The 23,366-nt window shown below is 35.9% G+C and overlaps 2 long non-coding RNA genes across 2 annotated transcripts; one reads left to right on the top strand and one right to left on the bottom strand.

The window, feature by feature from the left end:
* Positions 1–21,556, bottom strand: LOC149068523 (uncharacterized). The gene is made up of 3 exons (XR_016195236.1): positions 21,417–21,556; positions 15,120–15,294; positions 1–5,397 (listed from the first exon to the last, which is right to left on the bottom strand). It is a non-coding gene; the product is annotated as an uncharacterized LOC149068523 (long non-coding RNA).
* LOC149068524 (uncharacterized) lies at positions 15,934–20,147 on the top strand. The gene is made up of 4 exons (XR_016195237.1): positions 15,934–16,032; positions 16,596–16,669; positions 19,476–19,595; positions 19,697–20,147. It is a non-coding gene; the product is annotated as an uncharacterized LOC149068524 (long non-coding RNA).
* Positions 21,557–23,366: the final 1,810 nt, after the last annotated feature.

The following is a 23,366-nucleotide window of genomic DNA, read 5'->3' as shown; positions in this document are numbered from 1 at the left end:
TTTAAAAAGATTTTTATAATGTGCACTTAGAAAAGTCTTTTTGCTTGACCTTTAGGGTCCGTGAGGAACCTCAAGATATTAAAATATTTTCCTAGATTTTGGTATGACGTCTTAAAACCATGAAAGGCATCTTTTGAATACTAAGGCAACATCAATTTCCAAAAAAAGTGAAAAAAACACCCTTTTTCGTTCCGCCCTAGTGGAGGTCCTAAATCTTCTAAAAAATGTATGTGCAAGCAAAGCACCAGGATCAGATGATATCTATCCCAGGGTCCTCAGGGAATGTGCTAATGAATTGTTGGGGCCAGTTGCACAAATATACAGGAGTAGTGTTACTAAGGGTATCGCCCCAAGGGATTGGAAACTAATGTTGTTCCGATATTTAAGAAGGGCAGTAGAGAAGCTATGTTCAATTATTGTCCAGTGAGTTTGACGAGCTCCCTCTCGAAAATTATCATCAAAAAGCAGTTTCTGAAGTGGATAGACAAGAATAATGTATTGTCGGATAATCAGCATGCGTTCAGGAAGGGGAAGTCATGTGTAACTAACCTTTTTTTTTTCACTTTTTGTCGATAAACTCGATCAGGGTATCAATGGGATTGCTAGAAAATTCGCAGATGACGTGAAGTTAATGGGTTTAATCGGGAATCAAATCGATAGGGAGTTGCTGCAGACCAACTTAAATAGGATTGCAGCATGGGCAAATGAATGGAGCATGGCGGTTAGCGTTGATAAGTGCATGGTCGCTCATTTTGGTTCGAACAACCCACGGTTCTCTTACGAGTTGAATGGGGGTCAGGTTTTCTGAACATTGTTCAGCGGTGATAAAAAAAAACGAATAGAATGCTTGGTCTCATTTTCAAAACGGTCTCTTCGCGTTCTCCTAAAGTCATTCTTCCACTTTTTCGAGACTTAATTTGTTCTGGACTGGAGTATGCTGTAAGGTTTTGGAGACCATACCTACAGAGGGACATAGACTTTGTTGAAGGGGTGCAGAGAAGAGCTACTCGTGTCGTTATTGGTACACGGGGCTTGAGTTATGAAGAGAGACTTCATTTTTTGAATATGTTTAAATTGGATGAACGCAGGTGTCGAGGAGATATGGTCGAAGTGTTCAAAATTTTCAATGGGATCGATAGGATGGACCATGAACTTTTAGTACACTGCCAATCGACTGCTTTTACAAGGGGACACCGGTATCGATTGGTAAGGGACAATGCGAGGTTATGGTGTCGCAGGGAATTTTTCTCTAAAAGGGTTGTTAATAAATGGAATAGCTTACCCCCGGAGGTAGTAAATTTTAACACAATTGACACGTTTAAAAAGAAACACAATAAACATGTTGGGGAAATCGAGAAGTTATCCATACTTAGAATAAGACAACCATAAGTATTCTTATGGGTATTGTATAATATTTCATGTAAATATATTGTTTGTAATTTCATTTTTAATTGGGTTGCTGTATTTTTGAAATATATGACATCCATATTTTTATGGGCATCTTTTTCTCAGTCACCTTGTTGGGCATTTTGCCTGTTGTGGCGTTGTATTTGTATCTTCATCCATTCTGAGAAAATTATGTAAATTTTTCGGTGCAAATTTCAATGCCTGTAATAATTTAATGAGCGGAAATTGCTGCCTTTTCCTTAACCAACCTTTGCACCCCATTACCCGTCTTTTTTTTTTCTTTTTTTTTTGGAATTAATAACTTTTACTGCCGTAAAGTCAGGTTTTCCTAGAAGCAGGTTTCTACAGCGCGTGAAAATTAATTGGTAAAAAACCTGAATTTCAAGTTTTTAACCAACCAGCGATTTCACGCTGCACACGGCGCAGAAATTCTACTCCTAGGAAAACCCGGCTTAACCAATCCAACTACACCAGGGCCGTAGCACACCTTCTCGGGGTAGATATTTTCTTGCCCCCCCCCCCCCACAAGAAAACGAAAAAAATTCCACTAAATAAATGTCTGTTTTGTGATTAGCCCATTCGTTTAGAGTCCCTTTTGTCCGAGCCTAGTTACGACACTGAATTACATCCAAAACATCATTTGTGGAAATCATGTTAGAAAATTTTAAACTTTAGAGCACTCGCTGAAAAAATCCAAACTGACTGCCAGACGCGAAGAAAGATCGAAGAATGAAAATATCCCCACAGATAACCTAGAACAGGTTCCAGAGACTTCGCCTACACAGGTATAACTGAGCGTGTGTAGGGCCTTAAGGGCCCAATTGAGTAATACCCTTCAATACTTTCATGCCTTTGTTTTCTCTCCCCAGCCTTAAAAACTTATATGTTTTGTGTTTTTCCTCTAACCACCTGCAAGTGCTTGAGAAAATAAATTTTATGGCTTTATATGTTTGTTGCCCAATTTGTGCGTGTAAATCCCAGAGAAAATTAGTCATTCAAAACTAACACTGTTTTTTAAGCAATCCTACAGGAAGATAAAAGAGCGATTGCGGTAGAGAGAGTTGCTTTTTTTTTTAACTTCAAATGGGGTGACTACGATCATTGTTCCTATCAAAATGGCTTTAAATACCAAAAAAAAAAAAAAACCCCTGTGATATACAAGTGGGATGGGGGGGGATAACTATAAAGGGTAAGGAGACTTCCTGTATTGAGATTAGCCAATGGTCTTTAATGGTCACAAATCACCACTGTCAAAATTAATTATCAAGACTTGAGATCGCATGGAAAGACAAGTCAATGCTTTTAAGGAGGAGCTAAGTGGTCCACAGGATGAAAATTTGGGACTTGAAGATTCTAAAACGGAATCAACAGAAATTCTCTAGTGCTTTTTATGTGTTACTGAGTATGAATTATTATTTCCATCAGCAGTGATTAAGAGTGATGTGTGAGCATTTGATTAGCATAATTTGAATGAAGCCATCTTAGTAATGCACGGGCAAGTTGGAATTCGAACTATACAAAAAGGAAAGGCATTCTTTTCCTTTCGCCAATTGTAGGAAAATCAGAAAAAATGAAATTTCACACATGCTGCGTGAATTTAATTTAATGTCCAACATATGAAAAATGTGAAGTTGTATAAATTTTTTGGAGCGCAGCCAAACTGCAATAAAATTTAGGACCTAGTGCCAGAGCCCGTCACCAGGAGTGTCGAGTACATAGGCCTACACAGGATTTTCTCGGGGGGTTTCCGTTTTCTTCTTAAGGGGAGGGGGGGCGTTACATTTTTTCCTGCAAAATAACACTATAATCTCGGCTTGAGGGTGGGGAGTTAGAACCCCAAAACCCCCATTTGCGTATGCTAATGGTCGGTTACACATATCACCTTTAATGCAAAATTTATGGATAGTTAATATTAAAATAAAGATATTAATATAATATCATTATAAAATTTGGGATTCGTGTCAGGAAGACGTTGTGCAAGTGCAATTGAAGGCGTGTGGCTCATAAACGAACTATTTTAACTTTAAAAAGAATAAGAAGCAATCGAGGCCGAAGAAAAGTTATATAAACAGAGAGAACCGTACAAACGAGATCTCACTGTAAATATGTGATTTCGGGAATTCCCAAGAATTCTTGGGAAATACGATTTCTTGTTCCAGAAGGCTTTAAAATGTCAGGAATTAGTAAAGCCCAGTAATAGTGAAGCTATTGGCTCAAATAGATTAATTTCAATTTTTTTTTTTTTTAAATAGAACTTCGACAAACAATAAATGAAAATCTATTAACATATGTTACTGCCAAAGCCCGAAGTGCGGCCAATTTGCGACGCGACCGCCCACTTCATTAAGTGACCAGTAATCTCCGGCGAAAGTCTGATAACAAAAGACACGATTCGGGATCATAAAGTTGTCATATTTTTGGGTGATAATTAAGTCCACGGTAGCTACGGCAACCCATCAAACTGCAGTTACGGGGCAATAGTCACGCAACCCCCCCTCCCCAAAAAAAAAATTAGCAGGAAAAAATAGATGTTTATATAGTTATTTTTTTATAGCTTTTTCTTTCAAATTTCACTTTTTTTTCCTCTAATCACATTAAAAATTTCACTTTCATTTTGAGATAGATTTTGGAAGAGTTTGTATTAAATCCTTTCATTTCTTTTTTCTATCCTTTTAACGTCCTCTTTATCACTTTAAAGAGTCGCAGGTGTAGGTTGTTCCACTGAAAGATCATGGACAGACACTCTTATGTGTGTGTGTTAAGCCATTTGCTTGACGCTAGAAATTTCATTTCAACTCCCTTCAGAATGATGAATCAACCTGTGCGTTTTCAAACAAGAACTGGTTGAAAACTTTTCATAACAAAAATTGCATTCATATGGTTTCTCTCCAGTGTGGATTCTTTTGTGGGTGCTGAATTGACTACTTTGAGAAATTTTTTTACCACATATTTCACATTCATATGGTTTCTCTCCCGTGTGGATTCTCCTGTGAATGTTTAAACTGCTACTTCGAGAAAATTTTCTACGACAGATATCACACTCGTGTGGCTTCTCTCCTGAGTGGACAATTCTGTGACTGTTTAAACCACTTTTGTGAGAAAATGTTTTACCACAGATTTCACACTCGTGTGGCTTCTCTCCTGCATGGATCCTTTTGTGCATTTTCAAATTCCTGCAGCTAGAAAACGTTTCACTACAGATATCACATTCATGTGACTTCTCCTCAGTGTAACTTTTTTTTGTTGGTAAAAATTGTTACTGTCAGAAAACTTTTTAGCACACTGATGTGGCCTCTCTCTACTATTGACTCAGTTTTGTGATTTTGAATTGCCTACTCGAAAAACATTTTACCACAGATTTCACACTTGTGGGGCATCTCCCTAGTGTGGACTCTTTTGTTGTCTGAGAATATTTTTTATCCCAATTACTGTACTTATATGCTTCTCTCATGTGTGTGTATAAATTTCTCCAAAAACAATTCATTAAACAAAATTCGCACTTATATGGCTCCTCTTTGGTGTGAATTCACTTATGCCTGTTTAGAGAGTCAATTTGATGAAACGTTCTTCCGCGGATGTCGCACTGCCCTGGCCTATTTTGTACGTGCGTTTTTTGTATACATATAAATTGCTGATTTCTGAAAATGTTTCACCACAGATATCACGCTAATGTTTTTAAAGTATGTAGGTTTCAGTCCAATACATTTACGGACACTAGTCTTAATCATTCCCTTTCGTCAATATTCTTCTGTAGCACTGACACCAACGTGAGTTTTCTTTCATTTTGAATCAATCATTCCTCGTTATGTGATCTCACAGATGTTTTATCCATACTGTCAAAGATGTGTTTAAACAGAGCTCACGGCCAAATCTGTTGGAGTTTCTACAAATCTTATAAAGTTTGACATTCTTCAAAAACATCTGTCAGCATATCCTCTGGAAATATTTGGCTGTTTTATCTGGCAGATTACAATAGGAATGATTGATTGTCTGCAAAAGGAAAAGCACCATTATTATCACAAAGTCTAATTCTATTTTAATCAAGGTTGGCAAGGTTTTGGAGAGTATAGTAAAAGCCCCAGTATTTACCTTCCTGTCCAAAACACCTGCCTTAAAAATCCACACATGAAAATAGAAATAAAAATAATATCTATAACCAATTGAAAAGAAGTAAAATTGAAAACACTTAATTTGAACAGTTGTATATGACTGATATTTATTTATTATACAGACTTTATGAGCTGAAAACCATTAACACGACAGAAGCACTAACGAAAAGAGTAGAGACCAAAATCAAATAAACTTAAAACTTTCTGAATAAGAGATGTTACATGAGAGTATTCTCCTGGATGTAAAAACTAGAGAATAGTCGAAAATATTCTTTTTTCTTTTGAATAATGACGTTTTTTACTAATTCAGTTTCCATTGCTTGAAACATTTAGAACAATTTTTTTTTTGCATAATCATCACATAATGACAAGTTTTGATTTGAGAATATTCTCTGTCATGGTAAAAGGTTTCAAAAAACTTTTGAAACCTTTTAATAACCCTTAACCCTTAATTTTAAAGATGAAAATTTCTTTTAAAATTAGATAAATTCTCAAATATGTTCAAAGCAAAAAATAAAACCAAAGTTGATTGACCAAGAGAGCTGTTCTTATGATCACCTTTATTCTAAAGAAGATGCAGAACTGTGTCATTTTATACAATAAACTCAATGAGCATATACTCAAATTTTTTATCACTCATTTCTTTGCAAGTTGTTCAGTTCATTCATGTTGTTTTCATTTTCTTGCTTTAAAAGTTTAGTATTTGTGGGCTGGAACCTACTTTCCTCTTCTTTGAGGCTCTGAAAGTTCTTGCAGCCATTTTAGAATGCAACTTCTGTTACTAATTTCCAGTGTACGTTCCTTTCCACTACATAACACCCCCTATGCTTTTTTACAGCATTCCTAAAACGTTTGTCTTTCTAAAAAGTCCCATTTCTCTGGGTAGTTTTAAAAAAATTCTCTCATGGCATACCTTCTGCAGTTGCCAAATGGTGAATAAATTCTGATCTAGCTCATCTTTTCTTAACCTTCTATCTACTGACAGTACACTGAAGTACCAGGTTAGCTAATTTGTTACATTAACATGCCAAAGAATCCAGGATTTTTCTTATCTTTTGCCCTTATCTCTCATTGCTTTTTCTTTATTCAACTGCAAGCTATTGTGAATAATTAATCTGAATAGCTGTTTCATGAACAGCTCTGTATCCTCTGAGAATGGAAATATTTTCTGTATAGTTACTTTTGTTTGCAGGAAAATAACGAAATACAGCTTTCCTCTCTCACAAGTGTAAATATAATCAATTGATCATTATTTGCTATTGTATATATATTTCAATTATTCATAAACATGTAGTGTATGTATATAACATATACAAGATGGCAACTATAGACGGCTCACAATAATTGCACACTTGATTTCGGTCTAGTTCTGAGATTACAATGAACCAGATTTGCGATAACTGTTTTCTTATTACTTGCGTCATCTTCTTGGAACAGGTTATCTGCATTTTGGTTTGAGAAAGTGTTAGTCTGCTTCGACGTGAAATGTCACCAACCTTCTATGTCAAAATATTGAGGTGACTGCTTGTTTGCAACATAAAAATTATCATGTTTGGATGTGGAACTCTCTTGTTCAATGGCCCAATATGAACCTGACCATCATATGACACATTTTTGTTCTTTGGAACTATTTCTGTGTAGCCCAGTCAGTTATAATTTTGAGGTGTCATTGTGAGTTGACATCCACTTTGAAAAAGTTTTGTCACTGAGCAGAACACATAATATACATTCAGCTACAAATACAGAGACTACAAAAAGGTAATTTGCTCAACGATGCGGCGGGAAGAAATAGGGTAAAAACGCCCATAACAAACTATTGGAGGGCAATATGTGTGTAAAGGCAGTGTGATGAGAACATAACCAGGGTTGGGTTTTGACCCATGACAAGTGTCAAAAACTGGTTTAAACTGTCAAAAACTGGTTGAAACCGTCAAAAACTGTCGAAAACCGTCAAAAACCTAAATGAATGCCTTTTGATAATGTTTTGAACATAATAGGTGTACAACATGATGAAACACTTACTTTTTGGCATATTACAATGTTTTATTTTTAAACATTAATTTATTACAATAATTAAAACAAAATATTAATTATAATTTGCACTTTTGAATTTTTTAACATATCTAGTCTAGAACATATAAAATATAATTTTATGGTTTATTTATCTAAGCTACTCATTACCTGTGTTCAATTTGTTAAGTGGATTAGAGCTGCTTATTCAAAATATGTATGATAAGGCATCAGAGTTAGGTTTTTGACCCCAGAAACTAACTCGGTATTAAAACTATCAAAATCTTACTGTCAATGATGTCAAATAGTTTTTGTTAACTTGATAGATATGTTAAATAACAAAATACTTACTTTTATTTAGATTAAAGGGTTTTATATTCAGAATTATAATTACTGAGGAAAAATATATATTTTGATATTTTAAATTTTCTGATCTGCCCAAAATTTTATTCCATATAAAATTTCTGACGCAGCATCTGTTAATGCACTAACTAAACTCATTTATTTTCGCCTGAAAATTTCTTAGATCAGTGTGTATAAATTCACACAGCTTTAAAGAGTATTTTCAACCAAAGCAGAGCTGACAAGACTTGATACCCAAAGCATTTGTTTTGCACATTTGAATACAGCTTCAATTGGAAAACCATTACATTATAAATACTAGTAAATGTACCATATCATAGTGCAAAAGTAAGAATAAACCAAGTTTGACATATACAAGCTAGCATTGCCAAATTAAATGACATTTTAGTCCTACAATTTAGTATTTTGATCGCTAGATATATTTCAATGTTATGTGCAATAAGAGTATTGTTTTAAATATCAGTGGTTATCTAGATAATTTAATAATAACAGAAATCAACATTACATACATGATGTAATAAACTTTTTTAAACACTTATCTGTTGTAAAAAGAGTACAGCAGATAGTTTATATCAATGCATATATATAAGCAGTTGAAGAAATTTTGGAAGGTCAAGAATCATCTTGAATCAAAGAATATCAAATCGTTCCACAGTTTTCCATTCAATGTTCATGTTATGCTTTATTCAAATTTTATAAGAAAAAAAAAAACATATATTGTCCAAAATAATTCTGTCGGGAGTAGAAAATTATTTTAGAATCGTATTAAATATTTATTCTTTGTATAACATAGTCATTTTAAACATTACATGCAATTAACGTGTGCATTTTCAATGGGAATTTTTATATCGAAAAGCAATATTTGAGGTTTTTGACAGTTTTTGACAAAGGTTTTTGACGTGACAGTTTAAACTGCGGTTTAAACCGTCAAAAACTGCCATGTGTCAAAAACCTGCCAACCCTGAACATAACTAACTACTATCGTGACTATAAATAATGAATGTAAACAGTCTGTTAATCAGGTCTGCTGTGGAAAATGATGGCTTAATAATAATAAGAAAATCACAGTAATTTTACCTGGTCGCAGGCCATGACCTTGATCTATTTTCAGTCTCTATCCCTTATCTATATATATAAAATTGATTTTCTGTCTGTGTGTATGTTCTCTATACAAATCTACAATTTTAGATCATCATCGTCAAATTTTGCTTATATACCAAATGTGACCTGACTTAAACGATAGGCTACATTAAAATTTCGCCAGGGCAGGGCAAATGCCCCAAATGGGCAAAAAACCGTAGGGCAACAATGGTTTTTGGGCCTTAACAATCACTTTCCGAAAGTTTACTTTGGTTACCGTGGTTCCCTAGCAATGCATTTCAGACGTGTATATGCCTTTACAATGGTTTGTCATTTCTTCAATGCTGCCAATGTATGTATAATAGTTCATGCCTTTATAATAGTTTGCCATATTTTCAATACTCCCAGTAATGAGATTTTTTGAATGACATCATAATCATCATCAGTATTGCTTTGAGGGTCAGGAAAAGGGTGATCCTCATAGAAGTCAGTGTTAAAATTTCCGATTTTAATATAGAAATGCGAAATTTGGTGGGGTTTTCTGTCACATCAATAATTTAAAAAATTGTATTGAATTCTTGATTTTTGAAATATTGAGTTCGCTTTGAGAGATATAAGAAGCCCAGGAGATTAAATATGAAGTAATTAGCCGGACCTACTTTTGAGTTGGACATTCATGCAATAACATTGATTTCAACTTTTTATTTATATCTTCTCTAGCATGAAAATTAATGTCTCCGTATTGTCTTTTGATATTCAACTGCATAAATTCATGTTGGTTAGGATATTTTAAAATGAATTATGGGCCCGTAAAAATTCCACAGGCTTAATTAAGCATTTTTTGAAGCAGAAACAGGCAGAGATGGATAACTTGAAGTTCAAGGAGGAGAGGGATCAAAATACCTAGCACCCTTTAAAAAAAAGAGAAATATATATATATATATATTTTTAACGTTTCTTTAAATCTAGATTTGTTTGTTTCATGAGTCGCGCAGGAAGTCGCCATATTGGTGAACTTGGACATGGTTTGCATGTCCCTCAAAGAAAGAGGGAGATATCACGTGATCCAAAAAAGCCTCATTGAAGAAAACCCAGGCAACGCCGGATATTATAGCTAGTTCAGTATAAAAATGTTGGTTTGTTATCACTTTTTATTTTTTAACAATAACAGTCATCCCTTTTTGGCGATGTGTTGGGGGTTAATTTTCCATAAAAGTAGTTGGCTCCAATTTATATTTTTTTTTAGCATGAAACAATTTCCTCTTTTGTGGTGGTACATTAGTTGACAAAAAACCAAAAATTACACAAAGAAAAATTTATTACATGAGTAAATATAATAGGCATCAAAATGCAATAATCAATCGAAATATGTCAGAAATATAGAAAATTACAATAAAAATATATAATTAACAAAATTTGCGGTTTCCAAAACCAGTAAATACCAATTCAGCTGTCAAGGTTGCCAATTTTGTCATGGACAAAAGTTGCCCTGTTAGATCTGACCATACATATGGAAAATTAACTGTCTCTGCAATTTTTTCTTTGGCAGAAAGACATCCGAAAGCATGACATCATTTCACTCTTGGCGACTACTCTCATCATGTTTCTAGGCATTTAGCTTGCTCTCTTATGGCGCTTCCATATGTGATCATTTTTGTCACACCATGCTCATTTTCTGCACATGAGGGCTAATTACACCGAGACCTAAAATTTATTGCCAATTCCGAACTGCAGGCTTGTTTTTGTACACACCAAGAGATTGGTGCACTAACCCTTTGATGTGGGACTCCTTGCGATAGCAATCTTTTCTGCTGTTATGTCGTAAGTCCGGTGGCAGAGACCCTGGCATTCATTCATTCATGCTGTTATGTCGTCATTTCTGTTGTACCCCTGGGTCAGAAAAGTTTTCTGACAAGGACAAACCGAGTATCAAACTCATGACACCTCTAAACATCCTTTGGTACTTTAGGCGAGTAGGCCTATCTGATCGACCTGGGCGATCGCACTCATGGCTTCCATAAATGAGAAACTGGCACACACTTTGTTTTAACATGGGGGTTCGTAACACCCTAAGACAGAGTAGGCCCTATTAAATAGCCTCAGGTTAAGAGGACAAGATTGTTAAGTGGACAGTCCAGTGGTCTTATAATATATCGATAGACCTAATTTAATTCAATATAATGATGCAAGTAGCATCTTTGCCCATTTTCTCCTACTAGGGCAGGATTGCTCTTGCAATTAGTCAGATCATCAGAACCAACTGTATGCCCTCAGGGGCAGGTCAGGTCTTGCTCATGCATTAACATGAGGGCTGCCAGAAAATGGTAACTACTCCAATTTGTCTGTACAAAAACTCACTTCAAGATCAATGCAAATGGATGGTCCCGATTGCAGATGTGGAGGCGATGGTTTAAATTTTTTGCCATAAGCGTAAACTTGTATCTAGCCCATGGGGGCCCCCCCGAGTTCCTCCCAAATATTTGCTCCTCTCTATCTCAATAATTAAAATAAATATTTTCATAATTTTTACAAAATTAACATTTTATTATAAAATGAGGGATTCAGAGATAAGAGAACAGATGCAGTATAATCCAGATCACCAAGGTTGCTGTAAGTTGCCAATGTCGGTGTAATGCTGTTTCTTCTCTCTCACTTCTAGAACCATCCATTATAGATGGCGCTGGAAGCATGGGTGATTCAAACAGATAAAAGCGTTTTTTCCCTTTGTCTAGTAGCATCATTTCATTTTCAATGCATCGTTGTCTCAGATCATTCCCGATTACCAGGTTGTATATTTTCCAATACATTTCTTCTTTTTATATTTTTTGTAATTACATTTTTGTAACTTCTCACCTATTTCGTAATGGCTTCAGTCCTCATCTTAGTAATACCAGAAGCACCAAAAAATACCAGGATGTTATGTCAAATGACCTGGATTTTAAATTTTCAAACTGTAGGTCAACCTTAGGTAATGAGGGAGTAGGAAACCTCGTTTTCTATCAGGCTTACCTGTTCTGAAATAGGCCTTTTTTTTTTTAAATTTCTTAGAGATGCTGGGCTCCTGAAGTCACAAATGTTTTACCCAAAACGTGGAAGCAACATAAGGCAGGGCGTAAAAAGATCCCTTTCAGATAGTTTTGTAGGTGCAGAGCCCAGAAATCGATTTGGCATGGGTCGCAGTTTGGGTGCAGCAAGTTTAATCTCGATGAGATTCTGCTGCTAACTTACTTGATAGTGCTAGATGAAAGCACCACCAGAATAGCTCAGAATTTTTTTCCCTCAATACACCTTAGCTGACTGGCAATAATTCATTGATGAAACTATACTTGACCACATTGAACTGAAATCAGAGAAAATAGGTGGGCCAGGTCAGGTTGTCAGGATTGACAAATCAAAATTTAAAAGGGAAATATAATAGAGGTCGTAGGTAGGGTGGAGGGTCAATGGGTTTTTGGTGGAGTAAAGACAGTATCAGGTAAGTTGTTCATGATTGGTCCGCGGATATGTTCCTTGGGTTGATCGTGACATGAATAGAGAAGGGAACAACCATTCATTCCAATTGCTGAGAGGTGTATAATAATCTAGGGGAGAAAGGGTACTCCCACTTAAAAGTGAACCACAGTGCAGAATTCGTCAACTAGGTTTCCACACAAACATCGAGAGCTTGTGGTCACATGTCAAGAGTTCACTGCCGGATAATAGTCGGCAGAAGGACTTCAAATTTTTTCGGCACCAAACATGTCCGGCGACCCCATCAAAAGTCGCCAAGGCCGTTAGACACATTACGGGCGCCAAAAAAAGTAATCGCCAGCATAGAAAACAATATGAAAAATATGAAACATAAATAAGATCTGGATTATTAATATGATTTCTGGGTCTGTTAATAAATATGATATGAGGCTGTGGGACGCTATTGATGCTCAAGCAAGCATAAACATGCTAAAACCAACAAGCATAATTATAATAATAAAAATATCACTATCTAAGACTAAACATCAAAACAACATGAGGTATCCACTTTTTAATGAACAACAGTCCTGCATGTTATATAAAAGATATATTCTACGTATTATAAATTAAAACCTGGACCCTCTTTCCGGGAATCCAGATTCTTTTAAATAAAATAAATAAGAAAAATAAATAAAAATGATACAGGGGCATCTGAATGCAGAAAAGAATAAATATTTGAAAATATTAAAAGTACAACCTGAGTATCACCTGGTATCCAATAATTAATCTGACCCACACACATTATATACGGAAGGAAGAGAAAACGATCCAATCTCCTAACGGTTTTTCAAATCATTCAAAATGCCGCGACTATAAGGTGGCGTCATTTGGAAGAAAATAGAGAGAATGGAAAGGGAGAAGACCCGTTTGAAAATTTCAAAAGACGTGCTGGGAACAGGGTGACGCATCTTTGATAGCGTCCTTTGAAGTTGAAATTTAACACACTTTATTTTACAGGAATATTACACATTTTAAATACAATAATGAGCTGCTTAATGCAACCGACTGGTCTCGAGATAGTTAAAAGAGTGAGTGTGCGTGTCCTTATCTTTTGTCGCTTGCTGGCTGGACTAGGCAGGTGCAAGCGAGAAGCAAGTGCAAGAGTTCGCCACACGTACATTATTGGATAGGCTACGCGTGTATTGTTGAGTCACCTCAAGGGAAACACAACAACCAGCACCACCAGGCTCGAAAGAACATTCTAGAACAATGACAGAACAACAGCAATGCAGAACACAGCGTGTCGATGCTGGCGACTTATTGTCGGAAAAAGTCGTCAAGTTGCTGTGTCCCTTATACCGAAGCTGTTTCCAGGGTCGGCAAATTTTTGCCATAGGTGGAACAAAACTGTGGTAAAAAGAGTCCTGGCAAAAACTGATTTTTTCCCCGGGTGGGATGCAGTTTAGACCCCTTCAGAAAGTCGCCAACTGTGGCACCTCGGAAACGTTTGTTTACCTTCAGCCTCAACTGGATTATACTGTCTTCTCGGTCTGCTAGGGCTTTATTCCATCTTAGTGAAATATTCTTGCCATGTATCCTGCTTAGTGAAATAATATTGCCATGTTTCTGGTTGTGGTGTAAACAGAGTTGATAATTACAGGTCGGAGGCAGGGGCCTCCTTTAATGGCCGGAGGAGCGAAGCGAGGCGGCTAAGCCCGAACGAAGTTCGGCCTACAGGTGCAGCCACTGATTTGCATATTTGCATGCACTTGTTAGCGATTGGACGAAACGTTTTCTGCGCTAATGCATTGCTGAACTACGTGTCATTTCACTTCCATCGTGCGTTGTTGCAGGATGTTCTGCTCGCAGTTTTTTAGTTCTTGACGGTGTTAAATGGCTTCTGTTGGGCCGAGGCCTAGTAACTTCAACCACTTCGGAGTTTAATAATTCTGGTGATTTTAATTTCGTATTGTCGTGATGTATTTTTAAAATTTGGTAGTATGAGTGTTGAAGGTAGTGAGCCTGTTATATGTATAATTGTATAATTCTAAAGATTATACAATTACAACTATATAAACATGTTTCAAAAATAAGAGATAGAGGCAGGTTTGGCAAATTCCCCAAAGGTTCACAACTATTGTTACAAATTCCATTGGATTATTTCAATTTATTATGCGCATTTTGGATTATTTACGTGTTTGTGTCCTAAGGATAATTTCACGTGCATGTGCCCCAAGGATTATTTCTTTTTCTAATGGATTATTGCTGTGCCGTTCAGGATAGGGGAAAAAAAAACTTTATTTCCCTTTCTCAGGGTTATATTAGACTCGGCACTGCTTGGCGCCAAACCAGTGCCAAGAAGGGTGCTTATAATGCTTTTTCACCCAAAAAATGTCGTGGCAAATAGGTTTTTCCAAGAATCAAAACTGATACTTCATATTTTATATTGCACATATTGGTGAGATTTTTATAATTAAATGTTAAAAAAATATATTTAAAATATAGTTTTTGAAACATATTTGACATTTCACATCCAAATCAGGTTGAAATAACAGGCATTAATTATGTGTACTTCAACTAAACGGTAATTAATGCGCATTTTTTTTCATTTCTTCCACTGTCCCGGAAGAAACGCAACCCTGCTCAAGAGATTCTAAAAAATGTTGGGCGATGTTCCCAAATTCAAGTGCATCTACTGACCTGCAGTTCAAGAGTTGGCGACAAATGAATCAGGTCCCCTGGAATCGATGAAAGATGGAATCCTAATTATATCACCTTGGTGGCCATCATGATCATTATTTAATGATGATACAACTTTTCCCGATCGACGACAGCATTTACAACTTGTTTCAAAACATTTTGAACCAACCTAGGGCTTCAAAATGAGAAAAAAAAAGTAATACAAAGAAAAATACGAAGTTAGTGTATTTAGATTGTCAGTTTTTTATAGTGATAAAGGATTTGATACATCAGAAAGTACAAAAATCACCATATATAATATAACGTAATCCTCACGTATTCCCAAGGGATCAGGGGCTGGATTCTCCCCTTGTCCTTAGCGAGGTTTTTCTCCTTAAGCCCGCTGTTTGTCCTTGATAAAGGAAAGGAGAAAAAATTCCGTATTCTCCGCTCGCTTTTCCTTAAATAAGGAAAGCTTTACTTCCTTACTCAAGGACAAAGATGGCGCTAGTGGAGGAGTGAGGAGGTGCTCTCCTTAAGCTTGAGGACAACTACATTTCCCGTAATGGCGGCGGCGATGCGTGCTCTAATAGAAGATATATTCACATTCAAACAATTGTTTTCGTGTTTTTCGATGCATTAAATGCTTGATATATGCATTTAAGATGATGCAAGGAATTTAGGTTAACGAAAAATACAGTAAGGCGGCTATGTGAGGACTTGCAGCCGAGATGAAGACAAGACTTGCTGTTGAGCGGAAGGGTAAGTTAACGTGATGAAACCGAATATTTTTTATTTTTCGTAATATTTTGTCATGACATATCACTCACTTTGCATGTTAATATACATTAAATTAGTCGAAATTTTTGGGAGAAAAATCCTACTGACTGACCTCGTCATAAAATATGTGCTGATCGCAAGATGATCTATGTGTGTGTGTGTAAGAGACATATTCGTAAATAAATTCCCTTCATAAATAGGAATAGCATGTATTATAGTAATATATTATGTTTGGCCTACCGATAATGCCGCATCTTATGTTTTTCTTATTAATGCTCATTTTCGGGCCGTCTTAATGACTGGAAACAGTTCAAGGCTCTCTAAACCCTATTATGAAAATGCCAATCGTATATTTTGGATGTAAAAGTTGACATGCAAACATGATACACACACTCGCTATGTGCAAAAGCGCTTAAAAATTCCTGCATAGAAATGTAATGCATCCTAAAAAAACTACATGCCACCCAGTCATACCCCACTATATATTTTGTTAAAAATTTATTTTTTAATTCAATGCAAAATGAGTGCCAAATTCTATATTTAATTTGCATACTTTCCTTAATTGCTGCAGGTTCTATATGTATCATGATTTTGAATTTTTTTAATGGTTGCATATATAATATAGCTTATTAAGCACTTTATCAATGTATTGCATGAGTAATTAATTTTTATGAGTGAAAGTTTTAGTGGTATTAATGTTAATATTTTGTACTACAGAGTATGGAGAGTCTGGTGTATTCTAAAGGAAATGACAGGCAGATCTTGTATGATTTTGGCAAATTTCTTCAAAGGTAAGTCTAATTTTTCTACATTTTGTTTGAAATTTTTCTGTATCTAACCATTTATAATTTTGTAACATTGAACTTACAGCATTATAAAGTTAAGTATAATTCAGTTCTTGAAATAATGTGTATTTTATTTGAGAAGCATGCATTAAGGCGACTGACTACATGTGAGGTACTTTTTCAAAAACGTCATTTTGGATGAAATGCTTGTGTTTTTAATTTGAATGTGGAATAAAACTAAGACATGTTTTTTAACATATGTAAACATAAGAAAATGTTTTTTCATTAATATTTTGAAAAAAAAAATGTATATTGCCTAGAGTAATTATACATCTAAAATTAGTATAATTTCAGTATTTATGCAAAACATTGTGAAATACTACTACTTATATCAACTTGTTCTTCACACAGTATGTTGCTATAATATTGTTCTGTTCAATGAACTAAAAGTTTTGAAATATAAAAAAATGAAAAAATTTTGAGATATGGTTGTTTACGGGAAAAAAACTTTATTTAAAAAAACTCAATATTTTAAATTCAAAATCATGTAAATCACAAAAAGTTTCAAAGATATTGCTTAGATCCTAGTTCATTGCATACTCATAGCTGTACAGAACCCCTGGAAAAAATTTATATCTTGTAAAGTTTTGTAGGCATCAGGTATGCAGCAGACAAGAATGATGTAAATCAGTTTCTCAGAAAATGGATTAAAAAAAAATTTCACATACATTCTTAACATTCAGAATTCTCCACATTTGTATGACAGAACTTCCTTTGCTTCAAATATCTCTAATTTTGACTTTCTGCTTGTTTTTTCTTCTGGTCATTTTTTGCCAGTGTTGTATGATATCTCGAACATGTCACACTCTCATCGCCCAACCCAGAGTAAATAGACGCTAGTTCATCAACTAGGATTCTTAGATTTCAAGTACAGACAATATGCCTACATAGCCAGAATTAAAACGCAGAATTGCAATAGTCCCCAAAAACCATTGTTTGCAGTTTGATAAAAGTGCCCGTAGAGGCAAAATTGTCCAAATCGCACTGTTGTTCTGCAGCGTACCATGCAAGCACTTCGAAACAGGGATTGTGCACAAGGACTCATGTATGTTGGCTTTATTACATTTATGCTGTCATTAGAGAGGCCAGCAGGAGATTTATCAGTAATTTTATGTCATTCACATGCAGCTTTCTGATGCTTACACCAACTGTCAGGTCCTCTTGGACATTGTCCACTCATGCTCTTTATGACTGGATCAACAATGAAAAAATACAGCTGTAACTGCAGACTACTAATAAACCCCACATGCACCTCGTCCATATTCCTTTGTGGATATTATGAAGAACTGGTACATGTTGGTATGTATGTGTAGTGAAAGCTGATGTGGAGTTTGTTTCGGTGTTTATGCTTAGTGCTGCTATCTGCCCCTAGTTTTTCTAACTATGATTGAAGTGTAAGGATTAAGTAATTGTATCGTTGTAGACCTGTTGCCCTCTGTGGCGAGACTTTTTTAATGGGGAGATTGGCTTACATTTGCACCTCAAAGTTAGGAGCCACAAGAAACCAACTTCAGTCAACCACCACTGTGGCAATGGTGGGGTTCGAACTCGGGTGCTCATGATACGAGTTCGTCACTATGACCATTCGACCACCATAGACGCTCTAACTGCATATTTTTTAAATTTCCCACATTGCTACGAATAGCAATACCATAGTAATTTTGTAGTTTATCGGTTAATTTACCTTTACCACTCAGTCCTTTCGTTGTTTTCTTCAGTTAACTCAAATGGTTCAGAAGATGGTTGTGCACCAACCATCTTCTGAACATGGCCAATGCATTCCAATTTAGGAATGTTAGTTTTGTGTTAAGGAAGGAAACTGTCGGGTTCGTTTTCAGTGACTGATTGCCACAATCAAAATCACTGTCACTTTTATATATATTACTTGGTTTAATCATAATTTTCAACAATAAACATAATATTCACACATCCTCCTCGCTTACAGCGAGCCTTTAAAACTACCTCCTGAGTCCACAGGAGCCACTCTCTAACTACCCAAAACACATCAAGCTTCTTTTCTCTTCACCGTCGATGACCTTTCTCCCCTACCCACGCTTTCTAATCCCATCATGCTCCTTCCCGATAGGGGGAAACCTTACAGAAACTATTTATCCACTTTCCAACACATGCCAATCATGTTAAATTCCTTAGAGAAATGTGTATATGTGGTGCAGTAGTATAAGTGGGACCTTGATAACTCAACACTCTTATAGGATCGAGAAAATTGCCCACTTAAGCAGGTGTCGAGTTAGCAAGGTTTCCATTTTATCTCACCTTCAATGATTTTTAAAAACTGTTTATGTATGTCCCTGTTTATAATTATTGTGAATAAATTAGGCAGAGAAATCATATTTGGATTGTCTGAAGATATTTTATCTCTGAATGAGCAATGCAATTGTCCAAAATAAGCAAAAACTTGCTCTTTCTCATATAAAGTGCGAGTTTGGTCTAGTTTTCCCAAACATCTCCTGCTCAAAAAGTTTCAGAAATCATTCACCCTACCCAAAGATGTGAGAGAATCTTTGACACATAATCAATTGTTGAATGAACATTGAAAAAAAAGTTATTGAAACACACAAGTGAGCAATTTTGTAAAATTTTTCGAACTAATCAACAAATGAACAATTTCTAGAAAGTACGCAGAAGGAAAATATGAGAGGAATGTGTGTGAAGTGCATGTATGGTTGTTAGTAGTGTTCCATCACTATGGATACATTGAAATATTATTTGTAACTATTTAAAATGTTTTTAGATTTTTGACTTTGCTGAAGTGAGGGAGTTATAAAAAGGAAGAAATTACATTTTTCTGTTAATGACGTAGAACTCAGTGCTCATGAAGTGTGCAGATGGATTTAATCCATGAATTTCTCAAGTAAGTTGAACCTTCATTTTTAACTCTGTCATTTTTATGACACACACACAAAGCTTCCAATATTCATTAATTTATCGATTTACCCACTTCCTCCATTTCAGGTGAAAATGCTGAATGAAATGACCTTTCGGTGCTGACTTGGAAGTTGATCATCATGTATATTCATACGTAGCACGATCATATATGTGCATGTGAAATGATTTTGATGTTACTGTATACAAGTGTCTCTAATAAATTTATTCATGAGCAGTAAATAGGTGTTTTCTGTTTGTGATTACAATTTTTAATTAGAAAAAAATCTATGGATGTTGCTTTATTGCAGTGAATTTGACGCAAGAATCAGTTGCATAGGAAATTCACGTGTATTTTTAACAACTGGATGGAATAACATAAAGTTAATCTATCCAAATTATAGTTACAATTTATTTTTTTATTAGATGCAGCTGAAAAAACAAAATGAACAGTTCTAAATAACCTTATTCTAATAACTTGAGTGTAAATACATTATAACAGATGTAATTACATAGTTGATAACTTGCTTGTTATGTTACAGTACAAAGTGGGTATCCTACCTAAGAAATCTCTGGTGAATACATTTCCCTGAGTGAGAGATCACACTTCTCTTGAGAATATAGTTTTTCCAACTGACCTGCTGATATTGCAAGGGCTCTAATTGTATGTAGCATTTGTTTAGGAATATGAGACATAAATCCAAATGGCTTTAACATTGACATTAAATTCATAGACTTGGAAAATGTTCAACATCCCACCCCCGATGATTGAACATAACTGCTGTGTCAACCTCTAAGTGGTTGTGCTATGCAGCATGCGTTACATTTTTTTAATGAATATCATTTAGGTGTTGTTGATTCCCTTGAGTTTTTACCTAAGAGGATATATACCTCCCTTATATATACCCTTATTAATTTCCTCATACTTCCTCTAAGGTTTTTATATCATAGATAAAACTCAACATTGAGTTTTAAAAAAAATGCAAGTAAAACTAACAATCTCTATAGTAAAAAAAATTTCTATACAAAAAAAATTGAATCTAAAAATTTAGTCACTTTCGTGGATATTTAATTTTTTTGTTACGTAATCATTTAAGACCGGGAAATTTTTGAAACAAATGTTTGCCAAGTATCTCACCAGCAAGGGTTAAAGGGATAAGCTGGCTAAAATTTAATGGGAATAAAAAAAAATATATATATATAATTTTCAGGAAAAAACTAATATAAGATATATAATGAAAAAACTCTGAAACTAATTTTTCAAATGAAACCTAAAAGTTGATACGTATAAAAGCAAATGCCAATGTAATAAAATAAAAATTAGGGAGCGGAAAAATACGCGCGAAATTAATGTAAATAAAGCAATTGTTGCCACTGATGTAGAAGAAACATTGATTTTCGATACGTATAGTAGTAGTTGTAAAATTTTTGCTTTACGTTGATTGGTCAAACGATGAGCTGAGCCGAAGAACCGAACTGAACGAACCGAAAGACCCGTTTTTCTCCGCAACCAGTCACGTGATCCTAAGGATAATGGTTAAGGAGAAGGGGAGAATCCATCTCGGGGAATTCTCCTTGAAGCTCTCTGTTGAGCAGCTCCTTAAGTTAAGGACAAGTGCTGACCGAGCGTTTTCTAAGGACAAGGGGAGAATCCAGCCCCAGCATGATCCGTCCAGGGAATTTGTTAGTGTTAGTAAACATCCATGCCCGCACCGGGATTCGAACCCAGACCTGCACAGTGAGAAGCTAGTTCCCTAACTAGCTTCTCATTGGCTAGTCCATGTAAGTGGAATATATAGCACATATTTACCAATACATATGAATGCACACATCGTATAGAATTACATATATTACGCACGCGCGCGCACACACACACAAGTGTGAAACTATTCAACAAAAGCATATACAAGCGCAATAAACATGAACGTAAACATAAGGATAAGGATGCCTTTGTAACGGCTATCACCGCAGCATCGGTGCCTCTTCTTATCGTAGTTAACATCTTTTGCTATGCCACTGCATTAGCAGTGCTTTCGTGTCATTCACGATTTTTTCTTTATCAGATGGTCTTCTTATGTTTAGACCGAGTCTAAAAGCAACACGTCATCTACATCTGGAGGCTCGTGTAGGTACATTTGGCAGCGTGGCAATTCAGGACAGTGTAATAGGATGTGTTCTATGGTTTCCTCGTTCATCCTGCAGAGAGTACATGTAGCGTCCATGTTCACAGTGAACTTAGCAAGACGGTGATTTGTCTCCAGTGAGCGAGTTCGAGCTTTGAAGAACAGTGCTGATGGAAGAGATCTGTCATACGTGCTCTCCCAGGAATAGGCTAATTTCCTGGAATAGTAGTTCATTGATGATTTCTTTAGTACTTTTTGCCTCCACAATTCGTAGGCTTTCTTGCGAATCGATGTTTTAATCGCTCGCCCTGGTCGCTGGACGTTTTGTAGCACTGGCGTCTTAAGATACTTTTTCCCAAGGAAGTTTACCCTACGCCAAAGGGGGGACTTGGGGGTCTGGTCCCCCCCCCCCCGAAATGTGAGAAAATGACCAAAAAAAGGGAAAAAGATGGCCAAATCTATTGTTCTGTCACTTTGGTTCCCCCCCCGAACGAAATTTCTGGCTACGCCCCTGCCCTACGCCACCAGAATGTACTATGGAGGCAATAGAAAGAGTAGATAAAGAGTTTCTTCACCACTCTACAATCATCCAGTGACCAAAGTCGGGCAACGTATGATAGCATTGCTCTTGCTTTCCTTGCTTCAAAGGTGGAGATACCAACTTCACCCTGAAGATCACACCGTTTTCTTTTGCCCATTTGTTTGTTTGTATATTTTCTACGCTGTTACCATCGCTGAAAAAGTTAACTCAAAACTTCACAAAAAAATAAAAGCTGACCATATATTGTAGATGGGAAAAGCTCAGGGGCGTAGCCAGAAATTTCATTCGGGGGGGGGGGCAAAGTGACAGAACAATGGATTTGGCAATCTTTTTCCCTTTTTTCGGTCATTTTCTCACATTTCGGGGGGGGGGCAGACCCCCAAGTCCCCTCCCCCCGCTACGCCCTTGGAAAAGCTAATGATCCAGAAATATTCCACAAGATATGGAAGATATATATAATGAACTGTAATTTGAGGATGATGTCACTCTTCGCTATCCATACGAAGGTTTTAACAGCTGGATGATGCGAAGATATATTTAGGAAAGGAAGAAATTGCATCCGAATTTTTGTGAGGAATCGAACCCACGTCCTTTCGCTTTCCGGATGAACGCACTAGACTACAAAGGCAACGAATACCTCAATTTTTCCATGGAGTAATTTTGCGATAAAAAAATAGTGAAAAAAAAGACAATATATTCAAATGCAGAAAATATTTCAGGAAAATCTTAAAACAACTACTACAAACTTAATCCTTTGTTTATCTCGCGAGTTCCTGTTCGGTCACAGTCGTCATTATTTACCCGACCAGCATTGCAGTTGAGATCGTCCTCTCGCTGATCTTGAATCGTTGAATGGACATAATTGGTCATCAAAGAGTTTAGGATCCTTTCTTCATTAAGTTCACTAATTTTTTTAGATGGATTCATTCGTGGTCAAGTTCAATCCACTAGTACAGGTCAGTAGATACATGTAGCGCCGTTTTAATGCATTTCGGGAACCTGAAATTTTTTTTGTAGGGTTCTCCAGAGTTCAATTAATTTATTTAAAAAAATTACATAACAAGTATTACAGAAAAAAAATGAATTCAACAGTTTC

This window comes from Pholcus phalangioides, unplaced genomic scaffold (genome assembly GCF_987345545.1).
Source record: "Pholcus phalangioides strain wild (caught in Gottingen) unplaced genomic scaffold, Ppha-v1.0 ptg000027l_1, whole genome shotgun sequence".
Lineage (NCBI taxonomy): Eukaryota > Metazoa > Arthropoda > Arachnida > Araneae > Pholcidae > Pholcus > Pholcus phalangioides.
This window is presented reverse-complemented; position numbering and strand designations above follow the sequence as displayed.